At 40.8% G+C, this 16,932-nt stretch overlaps 2 pseudogenes across 2 annotated transcripts; one reads left to right on the plus strand and one right to left on the minus strand.

Moving 5' to 3' along the window:
* Nucleotides 1-560: 560 nt before the first annotated feature.
* LOC110314039 lies at nt 561-1,167 on the minus strand (annotated as a pseudogene). Its single transcript, XR_002380144.1, has one exon. The product of XR_002380144.1 is annotated as a protein Hikeshi pseudogene (transcript).
* Nucleotides 1,168-9,226: 8,059 nt separating this feature from the next.
* On the plus strand, nt 9,227-10,162 carry LOC110314025 (annotated as a pseudogene). The gene has a single exon (XR_002380143.2). The product of XR_002380143.2 is annotated as a graves disease carrier protein homolog pseudogene (transcript).
* The last annotated feature ends 6,770 nt before the right edge of the window (nt 10,163-16,932 follow it).

Below are 16,932 nucleotides of genomic sequence, written 5' to 3' on the forward strand. Positions count from 1 at the left end.
TGTTTTTTGTTTTTTCGAGACAGGGTTTCTCTGTGTAGCCTTGGCTGTCCTGGAACTCACTCTGTAGACCAGGCTGGCCTCGAACTCAGAAATCCGCTGCCTCTGCCTCCCGAGTGCTGGGATCCTTTTTGTTTTTGATATTTCAAATACTATTGCTGTGAGTGGGATTTATTTTAAGAAATGAATGACAGCTGATACAAAATGTTTGCCTCCAAGAAGTATGTCACACTTATAAGGGAGAAGGTAATTAATATTGAACGTTTTTCTTATTCAATTGTTCTAATTTTTATAAGGGTTTTATAAGTCTCATAGTCACTAAGCAGGCTTTTTTTGAAAGGTAGGTTTCAGCTGGGCATGGTGGTAAACATCTTTAATCCCAGCACTTGGGAGACAGAGGCAGGCAGATCTCTCAGTTCGAGGCCAACCTGATCTACAGAGTGAGTTCCAGGACAGCCAGGGCTACACAGAGAAACCCTGTCTCGAAAAAACCAAATAATAAAAAAAGAAAGGTAGACTTTCATGACCCTTTTGACTTCGTGCTTTTACATGACACAACAAATTATTTAATTCAAATTATGTTTTCCAAAAGAGAGGGTTTTGTGCTAGTCGTCTTTGAAAGTTTTCATACCATTTCAGAAGCACATTTGCTGGGATGAACATTTCCGATGGGTTTGGTGTCATTTGGGCCTGAGAGAAAGCAAACGATGAAGCAAAATTGTAGAAGTTGTCCAACATCTTCTGTGTGAACTGCGTAAAGGTGTCAACCGAGGACACAGCAGCGCTGCCTACAGGAGTCTGCTGGGCCAGACTGTCCAACGATTCCACCGAGATTCCAATCTGGGCAACAGATGGGCTTCGCACAATATTTGTGGCTCCAAATGGGTGCTGGCTTCCTTCTCCAGATTTAAGACCTGATATTTTGAAGATGGCACTTGGCTTCCCATTCGTGACAAATCCTAGGAGCTGCCACACTGGCACCCCATTTGAATCAGGATAGGAAAAGTAGACAGATCCTCCCATGCCCTCAGGAAATGGGATTGTTCCCAGCATAAAAACCACAACATGGTTGATATTTTCATAATCAGGCAAGTCAAAAACAAATTTATCCTCTGCCACTTGCTGTGCAGCTGTTTGCACCAGCCTCCCCGCTACCAGGCAGCCAAACATGGCAGCGCCTGCAGTGCCTCTGCCCTGCCAGTGGGCACCTCAGGCTGGACACCAGGAATTCCGCAGCTACTGTCCTAATCGAATTCAAGAACCTTCCAGAATTTTCAGGAAGGAACGTGCTCCTCCACTACATAGCAACACAGGAACACATCTGGGCTGGTGACCTCTGACCCTTCCTTCCTAACTTGCATGCCTCTCAGGAACGAGTACTCGCTATTATGTTTCTAAAGTGGACCCTTATTTCTATACCTTTCGCAGTTCTTGCATCTCTCTCTCTCCACAGTGCTGGCTGTAACTAGTCTGCGCTGCTACTGGAGCCTCAATGCATCTTACCCACTTCCTTGAAATATGATCTGGAATCTTGCCAGTATCTGACTCTTGGTCCTAGTCCTTGTACCCCATTCCACATGGATATCTTTCCAGATCCAAGACATTCCTATTATTTTGGACATTTTTGTTATTTTGGTTTCAAGTACTGGCCAGTGATGGCAAAGGCATCTCCTTTGGTCGTAGGCCCACCTGTTTTGACTAATTTGTACCCCCACAATTAATCTTCAGCTAAGGAGACATCTCAGCACAGTTTGTAGCCGTGCCCATGCTGGTGGGAACAGATCCAGCCTATACTAGTAAGGCTCTGTGTGGTGAACTATTGAATGAGAATGGCTCCATAGGCTCATATATTTGAATTATTGGTCCCTAGTTGGTGGAACTGTTTGGGGAAGGATTAGGAGGTGTGGCTTCACTAGAGGAGGTGAGTCATGAGGCTTTGAGGTTTCAAAAAGCCCACTGCAAGTCTCTCATTCCTCAGAAGTTCCCAAATTGCTGAGCTGTTATTTTGATCTTGGCCAAGAAACCTAATCTTGATCCCTGCATGGAACTTGTTCCCAACAGTGTCTGGGAAAAGAACTCTGGATTCTGAGAGACAGGAGACTTTGTTTCTAGCCTTGTTTCACACTGATGCAAGCCAAAGTAGGCTGCTACTGTAGGTTATGTACTTTCTTTTTTTTTCCTGTTTTTTGTTTGTTTGTTTTGGTTTTGGTTTTTCGAGACAAGGTTTCTCTGTATACCCCTGGCTGTCCTGGAATTCACTTTGTAGAACAGGTTGGCCTTGAACTCAGAAATCCTCCTGCCTCTGCCTCCCAAGTGCTGGATGTACTTTCATTATCTGTGTTCAAGATGAAGTTTTGACCTTTGCCTGACACTGTCATCTACTTCAGTAGAAAGGGATTTTTTTTTAAAAAAAAGCTTTATTTATTTATTATATGTAATTACTCTGTAGCTGTCTTCAGACACTCCAGAAGAGGGCGTCAGATCTTGTTACAGATGGTTAAGGATGGTTATGAGCCACCATATGGTTGCTGGGATTTGAACTCAGGACCTTTTGGAAGAGCAGTCGGGTGCTCTTACCCACTGAGCCATCTCACCAGCCCAGAAAGGGATTTTTAAGCTCACGTACAAAACATGATAATTATATAGTAAAGAAATTAGTCAGAACACTGAAGGGCATTTCTATAAGTTGTGGGAAAATTTAAGGTTGAAGTCCACCATGATAGCTTCTGAGCTCCAGGAAATAAGGAGACTCTTCATTAGCAGGGTTTTTCCTTCTTTGACCTTGTCTGGGGAATTCTAAACAACACTCCACCTCTACCTGAGGAATGTTGTATAGCCTCAATTAGATTACAGGATCAATTTCCTGTCTTCTGATAAGAAATTTTTTCAACCAGTATCTGAGATTCCTGAAATGCTGCCCAAAGCTAATGAGGCATTCCAGGTACGCTAAGTAAGCCTCTAGTCAATGACTTTTGCCTATCTTTGATGTTCCTATCCTCAGCCCTCCAAAACTTTATAATCTTCGAATTACCTTAAGTAGAGTTGCTCTGCCTTGTGATAGGTGGTCCTGGTGGAGTTATTCACCATACGTACTCACAGGGCTTCTGAAGCCCCTGCTCAATGTCTCTGCTCCCCCTGCCATTGTGAATTGATCACGAGAGCAGGGAGACCCACACTAAGTGTTCATGGCATCTTTTCAGTTTTGAGGTTTGCAGAAAATAATGACAATTTACTGGAGCCACTTTTAGTTAAAAATAAAAATTCACATTCATCTCCTCTCCTCAGTATTTTTTAGCACACTGGAAATTACAGAAGGAATAAAAGTACTAGACAGTAATCTTGCCCAGCTGTGAACCTTGCTTTTTATGGGAATCAAGTGTTTGATCTTGAAAGATCCATTTAACTCTCTGACAAATACAGAGACACTGAACTGCTGGAAAAGCCATAGTGTACAGCTCTTTAGAGTTGAAATTTTTTATACTTGTGCTGCTCCAAGAAGCTGGGGGAATTAGAGTGTTGTAAAGGCATGAGCATAGTGTTCCCACTTATTGGAAAAAAAAAGTTCCATCTTTTCAGTTGCTCCTATCCTGCATTCAGAAATAGAGATCTTGCTATATTAGAATGCCCTCCCTCCTTCCCTCCCTCCCTCCTTCCCTTCCCTACAGGGTTTCTCTGTATAGCCCTGGCCATCCTGGAACTCACTTTGTAGACCAGGCTGCCCTCAAACTCACAGAGATCCATCTGCCTCTGCCTCCCAAGTTCTGGATTAAAGGTGTGTGGCACCACTACCTGGTCAGGATGCCATTTCCTATAATGGTAAACTAACATTCCATTGTATGGGAGCATATTCTGTTGGACATTTGGCTTGATTACACCTTTGGGCTATTCTAAATAGTACCACTATGGACATTAGTGTACATGGGTACCTACTTTGTTTTGTTTATATACTGTCTTAGTCAGGGTTTCTATTCCTGCACAAACATCATGACCAAGAAGCAAGTTGAGGAGGAAAGGGTTTATTTAGCTTACATTTCCATACTGCTGTTCATCACCAAGGAAGTCAGGACTGGAACGCAAGCATGTCAGAAAGCAGGAGCTGATGCAGAGGCCATGGAGGGATGTTCTTTACTGGCTTACCTCCCCTGGCTTGCTCAGCCTGCTCTCTTATAAACCCAAGTCTACCAGCCCACAAATGGTCCCACCCACAAGGGGCCCTCCCACTTGATCACTAATTGAGAAAATGCCTTACAGCTGGATCTCATGGAGGCTCCTTTCTCTGTGATAACTCCAGCTGTGTCAAGTTGACACAAAACTAGCCAGTACATATTCCTAAGAAGGAAGCTGTTGAATGATGTGGCCTTTGTGTGGTATTGGTAGCATTAACACAGATATTTTGGGGTTGGTAATAACATACATAGGCATCCAAAGAATTAAGTTACCAAGTGCCCACAGAAGTATCAGAGCCAAGTACAAAGAGAAGAAAAACTGGGAAAATATGACCATGGAGTCTTCCTTTAAGTTGCTGTGAGTTAAGCAGGCCCGTGGTGAAGATAGAACTTTTAGAAACCTGTCGAACTGTTTCGTTATAGAGAGAATTGAGGTACTTTAGAGAAGATGAGCTAGGGAGACTGAGCAACCAGAAAGACAAGAGTCTGGAGGATATAGCAGAAGGATCAGGTCATGTGATGATCATGCAGTGAAGTATTAGAGTCCACAGGATCTAAAACACTAGGACCATCAACAAAAAGTTTTTTTTTTTTGGGGGGGTATTGTTTTCCTAAGCTGGAAAGCATCATGTGTCTTTCTTACTCATCCAGGGAAAAAACCCATGATGGATCCTGGTTTGTCAGGGATTATCCAGATAAGGCCAGACTGCACCTGCTTCTGCCAATGAATTTCTGAAGCAATTTCATTGACCAAAATGAGCAGGCAAAAGCTCAAGATGGTCTGTGTTCCTAGATGGCAATATAAACAACTATGACAAAAAAATCCCAGTTTTATTATACACTGCACCTGAGGGTAAATATATTGCATGGGCCCTGAGCAAACGCTTGTGTAATGAAGCCAAGGAACACACATCTTAAATTCTAGGTGATGACTAATTCCCAAGTACTTGGCTTAAAAGGAATTTCAGAGGTCATTCTGGGCCACTGAGCTCAGGAATTCCATGAGAGTAGAAGTCAGGTGGCATCTTAATCCCCCGGACATAAAGCCTGCTGGGAAGGGAGTTTACACCACATCTTTGGGGTTATCATTTCAGCAGAGGCAAAGATAGCAAAGTTTGTCTAGTGATGACAACCAGAGGAACAGCTGTATGGGATTTCTGCAAGGTAGGTGATATCTAAGCTCAAAATTTCACAACCACTACTTTATGGGCTTACCAAACAAGGCTATTCAAATCCAGGATGGTACAAAAGAGGTTTACCTGGAAACATCAGGTTTGTTTTTTGTTTTGTTTTGTTTGTTTGAATAAAGGTGACTTAATTTATTTATTTGTTTTTTGAAAATATTTTATTCTTGTTATCAATTATGTATACGTGTGTGTGTGTGTGTGTGTGGTTTGCGTACCTGAGTGAAGTGCCTACAGAGGCTTAGAAGAGGGTATTGCTGTAGTTACAGGTAGGTGTAAACTTCCCTAGGTGCTGTGACCTGAAACTGGGTCATCTGCTAGAGTAATATGTACTCTTAAATGCAGAGCCCTCTCTCTGGCCTCCTATTTATTTGTTTATTTGTTTATTTGCATTATGCCCAGACATTTTTCAAAGGGACCTTCTAATGTAGGTCAGTTCTCTCTGGGACCAGAATTGGTGAAGCACAGCCTAGCCAATCTGTGAGCTTCATTTGTACTAATATATGCTACGAATAACATCCATTTATAACTTCAAATGGTGTTCTTTCCTGCCATAGCCTTACCAGCAGGAGCTGCACCACTAAGTACTACTCCAAAGTCCTCCTGATGCTGATTTGAACTGGCAAAATGCATGAACTAAGGAGGAAAATTCACATGAGATAACTTCGTTCATGATTGATAGGGATCCCCCTCAAATATTTGAAAGTGATCCACAGGACTAATGACAGAGCTTAGTGCTAGAGTGGTTGCCTCAACTTGCAAAAGGCCCTGGGGTTTAATCTCTAGGACCACAAGAAAGCAAGAAAACATGAAAAGAAAAAAATCAAAATAGGCCTCACTAATAAGGTACAAATATGGCCACTTAAATTCTATGAGAAATTCCACTGCTCTTGGGCTTTTGCTGTGTGTACTTTTAAGATAGATGTATTTATCTGTTTGTCCATCTGTCTGTCTGCCTGTGTCTATTTATTTATTTTTAAAATTATATATTTATTTATTATATGTAAGTACACTGTAGCTGTCTTCAGACACTCCAGAAGAGGGCATCAGATTTCGATATGGATGGTTGTGAGCCACCATATGATTGCTGGGATTTGAACTCGGGACCTTCAGAAGAGCAGTCAGGTGCTCTTACCCACTGAGCCATCTCACCAGCCCCTGTGTCTATTTATTCATCTGTGTGTATGCTTGGTTGATTTTGTGTGTGCCACATGTGTGAAGGAGCCAATGAAGAGTGTATCACAGCTTTTGCTGCTGGGAACCAAACCTGCGTCCTCTGTGAGATCAGCAAGTGCTCTTAACCCTAAGCCAGTTCTCCAGCTCCCAGATGTTTGTTGGCTTTTTATTGTCAGTTCTCATCTCTGATAGGCTTGTGCATCCTCTTGATTGATGCAGTCAACCCCCCTTGAGGTTCATGGGTGTCCTTGTGAAGCCTTTCCTGGATTGCCTGCTGTTCTCATAGGCCTCTTCTCCTGAAAAACCCGATGATGGCACTTCTACTGTCTGTCTCATCTGTGACTCTCCAAATTTCCTTGAGTATACAGGAAAATTGTTAAGAGAACATTTTTTTCTTTTCACTTTCCATTTCTCTAGTATGCCTTGCATTGAAGAGATATTAATGTAGAAAGAATGAATAAATTCATAAATATAGAAGTGAGTTATATTTATTTTAGCACAACTTTTGGGAATCCCTGATTCAAAAAGTACACATATATCTTGGAGAAATGTTCTTAAGAATCTGATTTAACTTTTTAAAAGTATTATTTATTTTATGTATGTGAGTACACTGTAGCTGTCTTCAGACACACCAGAAGAGGGCATCAGATCACATTACAGATGGTTGTGAGCCACCATGTGGTTGCTGGGAATTGAACTCAGGACCTCTGAAAGAGTAGTCAGTGCTCTTAACCACTAAGCTACTTCTCAAGCCTCTGATTTAAATTCTTAATTTTTTTTAAAGATTTATTTAGTTATTATATGTAAGTACACTGTAGCTGTCTTCAGACACTCTAGAAGAGGGCACCAGATCTCGTTACGGATGGTTGTGAGCCACCATGTGGTTGCTGGGATTTGAACTCGGGACCTTTGGAAGAGCAGACCGGTGCTCTTACCTGCTGAGCCATCCCACCAGCTCTCTTAATGTTTTAATAAATCTATATTTCCTCAGTTTACTTACTAGAAAAAAATACCATCTGCTATACACTTACTAACTGAATTAATTCATTTCGAATTCCAATTGTGTCTGCAATTCCCCCTCCCTCTCAGGGCTGGCTAATTGTCATGCTTTTTACTTCATTTACACCTATCCATGTTTGTCTTAGTCCCTGTTCTATTGTGGTGAAGAGACAGTGTGACTAAAGGTAACTCTCTTGAAAGAAAACATTGAATTGGGGGGGGGAGGTTGCTTACAGTTCCAAGAGGTGAATCCGTGGGCATCATGGCAGGAGGCACAGCTGCTGGCAGGCAGGCGTGCTGCTGGGGCAGTAGCTGAGAGCTCCTGTCTTGAAAGTTAGAGTCAGAGGGAGAGAGAGACTGGGCCTGGTTAGAGCTTTTGGAAACTTCCAACCCCCCCTGCCAATGTTATACCCCCTCTAACCAAGCCACACTTCCTCCCAATCCTTCCCAAAACAGTTTTGCTAAATAGGGATCAAGCATTCAAATGTATGAGCCCCTGAGGAGCCATTCTCATTCAAACCTCCAGGGCTCGCAGCTGAGAAGTAGGTTAGTAAGTTACCTCAATGGGAAGCTGTTGTGAGGTCATATGGTGCTGTGGAAATGCATGGAAAGGTGGTAAGTGCTGGGTGGAGTGATTCTGGACGAGGAACTTTTCAAAGCACTGTGTAGAAAGCCACATTTTGTCTGACAGGAGAAGACATGACCACCGAACAAGTTATTAGTCATGATAATGTCTAGGGAGACTGTGGGAGTAGTTAGAGGAACAGCGACAAGGACTAAGGCAAGTTCCTCCATTAATCATGCTCCCAAGAACAGAGCTCCTCCCCCCCCCCCCCGTCCCCACTAATCAAAACAGAACACCATACTGCCAAAGTGGCCAAAACCCAATGCACACAAGTGAGTTATTTCAAAGTCACCGGAGTTACTTTCCAGAACCAGAAAGACTATTAGAACTAAATAATGCACATTTCTTCCTGGAAAGAACAAACCAATACCTCTGCTTGGCAACCTCACATGGTAGGTTGCCTTTATCTAGAGGAGCAACTGAAATGACCTCTTTTAAATGACCACCCTTCCTTCTTCCCTCCCCACAGCTTGCCTCATTTCCCAGTGAGAAATAACTTCTACATTTCTGTCCTCTGAGGCCCACATTGGAGTTGAAGAAAAAAAAATTATTCCCCAACAAGCAACATCACACATTCCACCTGTGATGGGTGGTCTAGGAGCCAATCGAGACTCAAGTTTTCTCTCAAATTCAGCTACAGTCCCTCGGCAGTTCAATTTGCCTAAACACTATTCATTTTTTAAGGCAATGTCTTCGAGCTCTGGTGTGGGTCAGGCACAGTTCTAAAGCTTTTTCCATAGGGTTTACCATTGGATTCATTTTAGAAGCATGGGGATTATTTTGAGATATGTTAAGTCACTTGGTTAGAAAGTGGGCAGGGTCTTGAGCCTAGGCCTTTATGGACGCAGCAATCTTGCTTTTTAATTTTTAGGTCGGTTCTCACTCTTTCGCCTTCTTGCCGAGTGGGACTAAGCAACTGCTAGATCCTTGGACTTCCATTCACAGCTACTACTGAACCATTGTTGGGAATTGGACTGCAGACTCCCGGGCTAGTCGGGAACTCACTATGTTACCCATAATGGCCTTGATCTGGAGGTGATGCCCCTGCTTCAGAATCCTGAACGCTGGGATGACAGGTATTGCTGGATGCTGCGCCAAAACCACAGTTGCTCCCCTGGACCGAGTGAAGGTTTTATTACAAGCTCATAACCGTCATTACAAACACTTAGGGGTACTTTCCACACTGCATGCTGTTCCCCAAAAGGAAGGCTACCTTGGACTATATAAAGGAAACGGTGCAATGATGATTTGGATCTTTCCCTATGGTGCAATCCAGTTCATGGCCTTTGAGCATTATAAAACGTTCATTACTACAAAGCTGGGAGTTTCTGGTCATGTGCACAGATTAATGGCTGGATCCATGGCAGGCATGACAGCGGTTATCTGCACTTACCCTCTTGTGGTCAGGGTGCGCCTGGCCTTCCAGGTGAAAGGAGAGCACACCTATTCAGGGATCATCTATGCCTTCAAGACAACCTATGCCAAGGAAGGTGGTTTCCTTGGATTCTACCGAGGTCTGGTGCCTACTATATTAGGAATGGCTCCATATGCAGGGGTCTCCTTTTTTACCTTTGGTACCTTGAAGAGTGTTGGGCTTTCCTATGCTCCTGCCCTGCTTGGCCAACCTTCGTCCTACAACCCCAATGTCTTAGTTTTGAAAACTCACATAAACCTCCTTTGTGGTGGTGTTGCTGGAGCAATAGCACAGACGATATCCTACCCATTTGATGTGACCTGTCGGAGAATGCAGTTAGGGGCAGTCCTGCTGGAGTTTGAGAAGTGCCTTACCATGCGGGAGACCATGAAGTACGTCTATGGACACCATGGGATTCGGAGAGGATTGTACCGTGGCTTATCTCTGAACTACATTCGCTGTATTCCCTCTCAAGCTGTGGCTTTCACAACGTACGAACTGATGAAGCAATTTTTTCACCTTAACTGAAAGAAAAAAAATCATGATTTGTAGTTATTTTCCTCAGTAAATTCTCAGAAGGATGTGTGTGTGTGTGTGTGTGTGTGTGTGTGTGTGTGTGTGTGTGCATATATATATATATGATACCTTAATTGTGAAGGAAACATTACTTGAAGGGGACGTTTGCCCTGACACAGGAACCACTGGTATTTTAATACTTGATTTCTTTAAGGTTTTAAATCATAGATCAAAAATTCTTAGCATAATTTGTTTTTTTCTTTTTGATGGGATCTCCATTTGTTGCCCTGGCTGGCTTGGACCTCACTGTGGAGAGACCTCCTCTTTGTAGAGAGGCAATGCTCTTGCCTTTGCCTCCCACATACTGAGATTCCAGGTGTGGGAATTCCATGTGAGATTCCATGCCTGCTCCTACGTACTTATTAATGGCAAATATATACCTTCTACCCTGAAAAGCCATCTTGAGTAAAGTGTTATTTGGAAGGAACAGAAGGTTCACATTTGAGTTCAAGAGATTGCCATTAGTCCTACCATACCATTCCAAACTTTGCATTGTAATTGTGGCTACTGAGGGGGAGGGGCTGGAATCAAACCCAGGGCTTTTGCATGCCAAGCACATGTGCCCACTAGACCACATCCCCAACCTGCCAGCGCCATGGCACTGAGCTATGTCACTGGCCTCTTCCTTTCTTAGGATGGTGCTGGGGATCACACTCATGCATGCTGATTGTGTAATCTCACACTGCCAATGGCCCACACGTCCAGCCCACTAACCCCGCTCGTTATTCCCCCTCCCACTCTGTCCTTTCTCTACATGTACTGGGGAGTAAACTCAGGGTCTCTCTGCCTATCTTGCTAGATAAGCGTTCTACCTCTGAACTACATCTCCAGCCTTCTAACATTGTGTAATGTTATTAAAACCAGCTGACTTCCTTTTATTGTAGCAGAATGAGAACTGAATATGTAAGGTCTGTGAAACAGAGCCAGCAACAAAGTAGTGTTCTTATTATGTTTCTTCTCATAATCCTGCTCTAGTGGATAAAAAGACACCTTTCCATCTATTGGTTTGAAAAGCACTTCCTTCCTTTTGTTCTTTCGTTCTAACTCTCTTTGGGGATTGAGTCCAGGACATTGTACATGGCAGGCATGATGAGATCCCATCACAAAACCAGCTGTACACTGAGGTGTATATCCCCAGATGTCCTTCCTTCTCAATTAAATTACTGTTGTATTTGAAAGGAGATTGTCAATAAATGAAGAAAGTTCCAGGTCTTGTTCAAATTCTAATACCATGGACTTTGGTTATCACAAGTTTAAAAAGCCACTGCGTTTCCCAGAGATGGTTATGATAAAGATTAAATATCTTTGCCCTTAAAAGGAAAGTAGCATTGTAGATGCTTGTCTCAAATAACTTGGTATGTACTAGGAAATTTAAATGGGCCATCAGTTTAGATGAAGCAATATTTCTGAGGTATTATGTCAAGATATAAGTTCTTCCATGTAATGTAAGTTTAGTGTGTCATAGTCCTAAGCATAAATATAAAACACATTTTGATTGTTACATTTTAAAGAGGTTGTTTAGAATATAAGGATTCTGATCACTGTGTTTAGAACACTTTTTTGTTGTAAGCATGACTTATGGAGTAGAAGCATTAAACTGTCTCTAGAGCTAGTTATTTGTAGAACTGATGTGATTTTTAAAACATTAAAATTAAGCTGCAGATGTTATTTCTTCATTTTTTCATGTATATAAAGATTTCTTGTCATATCTTAGAAAAAATTGGATGAATTAGTTTCATTTTTATAATCTTTACTTTAAAAATAAAAATGTATCTTGTGATTTGTAAATGTACCAGGAGTGGGGATAAGTCTGTTTATAAAGATCTTTTGTATATTTTAATTTCTGGATCACATTGTAGCTAACTATTCCATTCAATCTTAAGGTGATTTAAATCTATAAAATAAATATCTCAATTATATTATCAATAAAGAGAACTGAAAATATTTTCTAATTTTTAGGCCATACAAATCACCAGACTCAATGCTGGGAATTTAAAAATGAATTAGATTTGTTCCATGTTCTCAGGACTGAGAGACTTGTATACTCTTTTTGTTTTTTTCTTAACCTACCTTGAAATTTACACAGAGTTTTACCTATGAAGTAGAACTTTAGCATTTCAGAGTTTAGGATCTCGTTCCTCTTGGAACGGGTGGGAATTTGGAGCCGGGATTCACACTGTAGCAAACTATGGTCTCAAAATCAAGTCAGTCTGCCTGCTTCAGACTCCCACCTAGCTTAGGATCTCAGCAGGAGTTGGCTTATCAGGTGACAAAGGTGCATTGTGGCTTTTCAGTCTATAGGCATGAGCAGTATGCCATATACCTTTCTGCAAATATTTATAAGCAGATATTTACTCAGGATATGACAGACAATGTGTTCAGTGGAGGTGAATAAATGTCTAGTGTAACATTATCAGTCAAGTGCTCAGCAACACCAGATTTGGGCTGAACTAGTGCCATCAACAAAGGTAGGAAAAGTGGGCATGCCATTCCTTGAACAAGGCCCCAAAGAACAGAAAGGCACACACATATCCATGTCTGTCTCACACACCTTCTCAGTTTTTTTGTATGATTCAATGACCTAATGGTACAGACATTGTGAACCTTCCAAAGCCGGTGGTCTGATTTTTCATTTCTAATTTATTTTTGTTTACTCTGAATTGAGATTTTTGCTTATGTAAAGTACATTGATGTAAAGCAAATAGCTTAATGAATTTTCACATTGGTACCTACCCATGTGATCATCATCCAGAACAAGTCAACTAAGAGGGTCATTTCCAGAGCTGCCCAAGGGTTTTTCATTCCCTTCCTCAGTCAATACTCATACACTTTGCCCAAGACAATCTGTGTTTAGACCTTGTTGACCTCGGCTGCTTTGTTTGGCCGGTTGTTGAATTTCAGGTGAAACAAGCACACAATGTATTCGTTTGTGTCTGCTTTCTGTCTGTAAACAACATGTCTCCTAAGATTCATGTTTGGTATTGGGTTATATTAATTTCTTTCAGGGTTGCCCTGTGTCCACCGCATATGTGTCAATTCAGCCATATATCTTAATATTCATAGGCATTTGAGTTGTTTCTAACTTCTAGACTCTATAGCTAAAAAGAGTCATCATTCATGCTTTCTTTTTGCTCTCACTTTGCGACGAGTGAAATTGTCAAACAAACAAACAAACAAACAAAAACAAACGTGAACGTATAGACAGAGAACTGCATTTCTGAGGGTATTTGAAGCAAGATTAACATACAAAACAGAACAAAATGAACCCACCACCGCAGTGTTGTTCTTCAGGTCCCAAGGTCCTTGGATTGTCTGCCGCCTTCTTGTCACCATTTGTATTTTTCTTGCAGTTACTTCTAACGGACAGGGTTTTAGCTGTGTTTAGTGAGGTACAGAAAAATTAATTGAATCCATATTCCTGAAAGTAGTTATTCCTGAAAAGTGGCTTTGAAATGCGGTTTCATGATGCTGTAGAGTCCTGGTACATTGCTTCATGGGTTTCTGTGGTACGGAAAGTATATCACAAAAGGGCTGTTTGAATGACTAATATTCAAGGATTTAATAGATTTAATTAAACCACCTTTGTGGGTTTTCTATATTGGAGTTTTGCCTAAGATATCTTGGAAAAAATGCTACTGTTGCTTCTGCTTAAGAGAAATTGGAAGTCACTGCTGTAAACTATTGAAATGTCCTCAAATTCCAACATTTTGTTTTCCAAACTATGTCTTTCACTGTCTTCTACACCTGGAAAAAGTGCAAAAATCTTTTGTCAAAACCATGTGTCTATATTTTTTAATTTGGGCAGCATGGTAGCCATAACCATATGCCATGAAAGCAGATTCTAGCAAAATATCAGCTATTTACACACCTAACACAGATGTTCTCTTTTGCCATTCTCTCAGCTACTGGGATGGGGTCCAAATGTGTACATATGAGTTGAGTTAGTTCCTAGCTGTATGGTCTTGTAAGGATGACAACACAGACCCTCAAGTCCTCATCTGCAATAATGGACAACAAAGCCTCATTTTTGTGATAATTTGTCAAATGCCAATAAGAGAACATATAAAGGTCATGTCAAGTGATCACCTCTGCAGCCAGGAGTCGCATTTTAAACATGACTGAAGAATTTCATAGTCTCATTTTATTTGTGTTAAAACTTTAAAACCTGGCAGGTGGTGGTGGCAGCTCAGGAATTTAATTTGGGAGGCAGAGGCAGAGGCTGGTAGATTCCTCTGAGTTCAAGGCCAGCTAGAACTGCATAGAGAAACTGCTTTGGAAAAAGCAAAACAAAGAAACAAAGAAACAAAAAGTTTAAAAACTAGGGACTGGCGATGTAGCTCAGTTAGTTGAGCTCATCGCATAAACATGGCCTGTTTACCAGCTTGCTTGAAATCCTAGCCCTCAGGAAGGTGGGAGCGACAGGAGGATCAAAAGTTCAACTTATCCTTGGCTAGCCTGGGACACTCAAAATTCTCTATCAAAACAACCTTTAATAACAGATTCTTCGCCAGATGTGGGCATGTGCCTTTAATCCCAGCACTTGGGAGGCAGAGGCAGGCGGATTTCTGAGTTTGAGGCCAGCCTGGTCTACACAGTGAGTTCCAGGACAGCCAGGACTACACAGAGAAGCCCTGTCTCGAAAAACCAAACCAAACCAAACAAAAACAAAAACAAAACCAAACCAGATTCTTTACTCAGATATAGGGACCTTTTAAGCATATGTAAAACACCTTCAGTAAAGAAAATAACCTATAAATGCTGTGAAATTTAAATACAAATAAAAATATATCTGATAAAAATGTTTATGAATTGCTATGTATGAATGTAAAATGTGAAGACTTATATGAAATATGAAAAATATTGATAATCTTTATACTTGCATAATATTTTACAAATTTCAAATTAAATGTACAATATAGTATAGTATTAAAAATATAGTATAGTATTTTTAGTATGGCTAGTAGAAATTTAAAATTAACATACATTACTTACATTTTATTTTTACCGGACAGTAGAATAGTGCTGTAGAATAGTGCTTACATATGGTCTAGGAAAATAAATATTGCATGCTTTTACCTTTAGCAAGGTTAAGTGATTCCTTTTGATAGTTTTGTCTACTTAAAGATAAAGCTATTATTAAAAATATATAACTGCTATTAAAATATATAAAATATACCATATCAAATACTCAAGTGATAATGCAAACATTATTATCCACCAAAAAACCAAATACTCGAGTGTTCACAGGATATATACATATATATATATATATCTGAGCACACACATATATATCTTACCTACATGCTATCTGACTGAGATATGAGATGTAAGCTCCTCTTACATGGATACTGGATTTGCTACTGTTACTACTGTTAATGAAAATGTAAAGTCAAATCAACCCTATCAGCAATGTGGAAAAGAGTGAAGAACAGCCATAAAAGAAGCATTGAGTAGAAACTTGAGAAGCATATTAAAACATGGGTAAGAATTTCTTGTAACAGACAATTTTGTAACTTGTCCTGATGACATATTCAGATGTATCAAAGATTATAAATAACATTTTCCTAGCCTATGTACTTATTTATTTTAAAAATTGTAAGATTTATCTATTTTTATTTCATTTGCATGGGTGTTTTGCATTCATGTATGTCTGGGCATCATAATGCATGCAGTACCCACAGAGGCCACAAGAGGGCATGAGATCTTCTGGAACTGGAGTTGCTGGTTGTGAACATGCCAGGCATCAAACTGGGGGGCCCTCTGGAAGGGCAGCCAATGCTCTTAAAAGCTGAACCATCTCTCCAGCTCCAGTTTTTTCTTAAAATATACCCCATTTCTAAAACTATAATATTAAATAAAGTAATTTTTAGAAATAACTTTGTGTCTTAGTTAGTGTTTTACTGCTGTGAACAGACACCATGACCAAGGCAACTCTTATAAGCACCACATTTAATTGGGGCTGGCTGACAAGTTCAGAGTTTCAGCCCATTATCATCAAGGTGAGAGCATGGCAGCACCTAGACAAGCAATGTGCAGGCAGAGCTGAGAGTTCTACAGCTTCATCTGAAGGCTGCTAGTGGAAGACTGACTTCCAGGCAGCTAGGACTAGGTAGGGTATTAAAGCCCACACCATGGGCTGATGAGATGGCTCAGTGGGTAAGAGCACCCGACTGCTCTTCCGAAGGTCCCGAGTTCAAATCCCAGCAACCACATGGTGNCTCATAACCATCCATAATGAGATCTGATGACCTCTTCTGGAGTGTCTGAAGACAGCTACAGTGTACTTATATATAATAATAAATAAATAAATCTTAAAAAAAAAGCCCACACCAGGTGGCTCAGTGGTTAAGAGCACCGACTGCTCTTCTGAACGTCCTAAGTTTAAATTCCAGCAACCAGATTTGTTTGTTTGTGTGTGTGTACTACAAATATTTTCTCTCTCTCTCTCTCCCTCTCTCTCTCTCTCTCTCTCTCTCTCTCTCTCTCTCTGTTTTTTCGAGACACCACGCCTTTTTATTATTATTATTATTATTATTATTATTTCCTCTCTTTGATGAGATAAAACTGGAGGTACTTGCCTTGTGTTTCTCATACAGTCATTAAAATAAGTACCCTTGTCACACTCAGGGATGATTCTGAGAGCTGATCTTCAGAGTTTTCCCATCCAGAGACTCCCTGACAACCCATTTCTTAACAAGTATTGATCTTTGTCATTGTTTTCTGTTTATCCAAAATCAAATCAGAAATTAAATTCCCACTGTAAATCAGGACACTAGAGATCATGAATAAGAGTCA

This window comes from Mus pahari, chromosome X (assembly GCF_900095145.1).
Source record: "Mus pahari chromosome X, PAHARI_EIJ_v1.1, whole genome shotgun sequence".
In the NCBI taxonomy this organism is placed as follows: Eukaryota; Metazoa; Chordata; class Mammalia; order Rodentia; family Muridae; genus Mus; species Mus pahari.